Genomic DNA, 4,827 nt, shown 5'->3' with positions numbered 1-4,827 from the left:
TTAAAATATACAAATCCAATTAACTAAACTAATTACATGATAAATATACTCTCATTTACTTCAGAGCTTCAAAATATTCTTCTATTTATTTCTATGTTTACCAATTCTAGTAGAACATGTCCATTTTACCCTAGTTTTAATGAGGCCAGATTATTGTAAAAGTCCATAATCAGTAAGGGGTGTCTTAGGGAACAGGAAAATTTTGATATAGCCAAAGATTAAGAACAGGAAGAAAGGATATCCATATGATCACAAACACTGACATATCCTAATACCAGTTTCTAGCAATAACAAGTGGTACCTTCCTCAAATGCTCAAGGGGAATATCACTGACTTTACATAAAGTGATACAAAGCTGAACAGCTGATATCAAGACTCCATGATGCTTTTCTTTCAACAGAGAAACTGCAGGAGTCATTAAGTTTTCTGTCAATCTGAAACTTTTCTTATTATCCTGATAGAGCACAAGGCAGCCTATCAAACAAAAAAGCAGCTCAATGTGACTACAAAATAAGGGAACTTGAGTAGAAATGTAAGATACCAGAAAATTCTATTGCTGGTACGAACAGATTCGTCTCGCGAAGACGAACCAAACAAAACTTGTTTGGACCAAATCGGAGGTCGTTTGGTCACTGAACCAAGCGAACCAAATTCAAACCCGGTTTGCTACAGTACCGGTTTAGGGTTTATTGGGTTCAGCTGGTTTGAGTTTGGGTTGACCGGGTCAGCTGTTTTGGGTTCGTTGGATTAAGGGTTAATGGGCTAACGGGTTATTATAGGAATCCGAAACCCATTAAAACCCGAAGTTAAAATCCCGATCGGCACTGTACCTCGCGTCTTCCGCCTTTTCCCGATCGCGACGTTTTTCTCTTCTTCTCTGCCGGAATCGAGCGAACTTGCGGACGACGCCGGAGCGGGGAGTGTTGGAGGAAGTCGGCGATTGTCGTTAGCATCGATCGGAGCTTGGGTTTCTGATTGGGGCGGCGACGCTTTCGGCGAAACGGAGAGGAAGAACCGGTAGGTAAGAATCGAGTTGATCTTCCGATTTGTGTTGGTTTGATCTTGATCTAGGTTTTCTTGGATTGCTTCGGTTCTTCGTTAGATCCTGATCTCAATTCGTTTCCACAGATCGTTGGGGAGGGCTGATCTGTTCGGATTGAGGAGCTTGGTTTGCCGACAGTGGATTCTGTTGGTGCTGGCCGCAAGGCAAGAAGAAGAAGAACAGGAGCAATAGAGTTAGGGCTTGGAACCAGAGCTTGGATTGGTGGTTGCTTGTGCTAGATCGGATCAGATCTGATCTAGAGGTGAGTTTGGAATTTTGTAGTCTGATTATAGCATTGGTGATACTCGGGTATGTGAATTAAGGGTAACTACCGGTTGGATGAGGGTTAATTGTTTGGAACATGTTTGGTAGCTTCCCTTGGGTGGTTGCAGTGAAGTAAGAAGAATAGGGATTGGATTGGAGAAGTGATTTGGTTCGATTAAAGGTAAACCCACTTGATTCTAAGTTGGTTGTTTTTGATTAGTTGCAGATTTTAGTTATTTACCTGTTAGAGGGATATGTACTGTGAGTGTGAAATGGATCATGGTTATTCTTACTGTGGATTAATTGTGTTAGTGGGTTAATATGATTAATTAATTAATTAGTTAATATCATTAATTAATTGATTAATTAATTCATGTTTATAACAACCCACTAATTACATTCGTTTAACCCAAGTTAGTTTAATTAAATAAAATTTAACTAACTCTAGTTGATTAGGTTTCTTAGTGCATTCTGATAATTAGAGATGGTGATAATACCTGTAGGACCTTGATTTGAGTCGTTTGGCTACGGACAATGTCAGACTCGGATTCTTTACGATTATACGCATCCGATCTCGGAAGGCGGGTACCTTGACTTATCCTTTATAGATAGGTCTCATTGATATGTGTATTCTAGCTATCAGTAATTCATGATCTTGTTCTTATTTACTTCGCTTGATATCTGGAATTGCTTTTTATACCAGTTATTGTTGCTATCTGATAGTATTGGATACTTATGCACATTATGGATATCAGTTAGTCATTATCTTGAGATCATCTGATACCTTGCCTTGTTTGTTTATCTGATACCTGTTGATTTTGATACCACCGGATACCTGTTCATATGCTTAGCTTGGTTTATCTTATTTCGTATCGGAGTTTATGATAGACATGAGACTTTACCTCATTCTGGTTATTGGAGCATATGACCTGGACTGGTAGATGGATAGGTGGTGCATGGATCATATTTATGGATATGTAGTTGGATATATGATGCATGGACTAGTGACATACATCATGCTTGCATAGATTGCATGCTGACGTGCGGGATTCCATTGTTGTTGAGTCCGGCGTCAGTTACATGCGGGCTACCAACCAAAGGGTGTGTATAATTGCATGTCTTGTAATCATCGGCTCCTGCTCCTATTTTAGTCGAGTCGCTCCTATTATAGTAGTAGCACAGTTTGAGCCCGTCACTCGTATATGATTTATACACACACTCCGCTCATGGGTTAGTGGAACCTTTAGGTTGGTGCATACTTGCCCTGATCGGAGCTCCGCTAGGCCACCCAGGATAGTGGTTTCATAGCGTGGTAGCATTCCAGGGATCCCTCCTCTGTCATTGTGACCAGGAGATGAGAGCTTGCTCGCCCACTTATGATTTGGGTACCAGGATAGGTGTACACCTTGAGGACATCCTGTCCACTCGGTCACGCAGGAGCGGTGACGGCAGAGTGCACAGAGGTCACAGCCCTACCCACTCGACTTCACCACTGCGGATGAGTACTCTGACGGGTTTTGGCTCCCACGTGACCTCACCGCTAGAGGGGTGACTGATCTGACTGGCGTTAGGGGTGACCAGGACATGCATTGCATCATGTGCATACTGCACTATTGCATTTGTTTGTGATTGCTGCACTTGTTTGATGCAGTTGGATGACATGCATGCACAGGATACCCATGTGTTGGTTTGGGGATTTCACCTTCACCTTACTACTTGTTTATCAGACTCTGGTATGTACAGATCTACTGTTGTTCAGTTTCTAGCCTTATTTATCTTTCAGTAGACTATACAGCATGATATTACTGTTGATAGCTTTATACACATATCTGCTAGATACCCGCTGAGTTTCTTTTGGAACTCATCCCGTTTTACCTGTATGTTATTTCAGGTTGATGCCGTCTGGAGAGCTGCACTGCTAGTCCTGAACCCATTGAGTTTTGGTTTATTTCCGTTACAGTATTATTTGTAGTTGGACTCATTAGACATCTTGGAGTGTTTGTCCACTCGAGTATCTGGTTTCCGCTGATTCGATGTTTGTTTCCATTTTGAGTTATCTATCAGATTTTCGTTGGAGTCGATATGCATGTGTGGTTGATATACTGTATTTGGTGATGCTATTAGTGGTCATGTGGATCACTTCTTTCATTTCTGTTATATATATATATCCATAGCCTGTTATTGATTCTTTATATGTGTATGTATTCAGGGAAAGTCAATTGTTACAGGGGAGATGCTGCAATTTATTTGGTATCAGAAATTTCTCGGAAAGCCGTCTCCCGGGGCGTAACAATTTATTTGGTATCAGAGCGTAGTTTTACGTTCTATTCGGCGTGTTGGATTTGTGGTTTTGCGTCTCAGAGTTTACGGCATTTTTCGGAGTCATATTGTGATCAGATTATGGGACTAAGCAGTGGCAGAACATCTCCAGACAACAACAGGTAAAATTTTTTAATTTAGAAATTGGATACGGTTTATAATATTGGTGGTGAAACTTTAAACAGATAAGACTCGCGAAGGACATGCTCCTGCGCAGGAACGTGGACGACCTTAACGGCCACATACGAGGATGTACGAGTCTCTGATGGCTGAGCCATTAAAGGGACAGACCTTGTAGTAGTGATGTATTTAGATACAGTGCTAGTAATCGAGGTGAATCAGGTAGACTCTTACCTGTATTTTCTTGTTGTGAGCGAGATTTGGTTGGTTGAGGAAAATGATCGACATAGATAATAACAAAGGGGTCTAATAGATTCTGATGAATTGGGTTAGAGAGGTGAAGATTATAACTCCGGTGGTTAATTCGTTTTGTTGAACAAATGTAGTAAGGATCAGTGTGGAAATTTAGCTATAGGCTATAAAACTACATGTTGTGGTTGTTGGCTAGAAATTTAGCCGTGTTTCTTTGTGTGGAACTGTTTAGTAGATATGTTATTTATACATTAATCTATGGAGGGTTTTGTAGTTGAATTTGATCATGGAAACTTTATGGTTGTAACTGAATCAACTTATGGTACAAATGATGGGTCAATAGAGATTGGTAAATCTGAATTGTGGTTGGTGGATAATTGTGGTGGAATTTGGAATAAAATTTTTGTTCTAAGCATTACATATTGAATTTTCTTGACTTCAACAGGATGACAAATTTGATATTTGCTTCCTTTGTGGATGAGCAGAATTTTGACCTAACAGTAGTATTGTTGTTCTGTCACCGACTATTGAGGATAGGAGATTAATGACCTTGAGTCTATTATGCCATACAAAGGTGTAAATTCGGGTGCTAAGATATGACTTTGGTATGGATCAATTGGTCCTATGTCTTGAATGGTGAGGAGATTGATTGAATAAATAATCAAGGTGTATGCTTGTTATATGGAGGGTTGCATATGCTCAAAGATCTTAATGAATTTGGGGTTTTCATGGGGTTGAAGTTTGTTTTTGGACATGATAAGGGAGTCTCATCTATTGCCTTGATATTGTTATTAAATGCATGGATGTGTAGTAATGAAAGCCATCTGTTA

The 4,827-nt window shown here is 40.1% G+C and overlaps 1 long non-coding RNA gene across 1 annotated transcript; it reads left to right on the top strand.

The window, feature by feature from the left end:
* Window positions 1–857: 857 nt before the first annotated feature.
* LOC141825113 (uncharacterized) lies at window positions 858–3,454 on the top strand. The gene is made up of 5 exons (XR_012601482.1): window positions 858–1,021; window positions 1,129–1,304; window positions 1,415–1,487; window positions 1,810–1,887; window positions 3,198–3,454. It is a non-coding gene; the product is annotated as an uncharacterized LOC141825113 (long non-coding RNA).
* The last annotated feature ends 1,373 nt before the right edge of the window (window positions 3,455–4,827 follow it).

The sequence above is a fragment of the Curcuma longa genome, chromosome 3 (assembly GCF_044706935.1).
Source record: "Curcuma longa cultivar G26 ecotype Majalengka, Jawa Barat chromosome 3, ITB_CL_G26_1.1, whole genome shotgun sequence".
NCBI lineage: Eukaryota > Viridiplantae > Streptophyta > Magnoliopsida > Zingiberales > Zingiberaceae > Curcuma > Curcuma longa.
The sequence above is the reverse complement of the archived record's forward strand: the minus strand, read 5'-3'. Positions and strand labels throughout refer to the sequence as shown.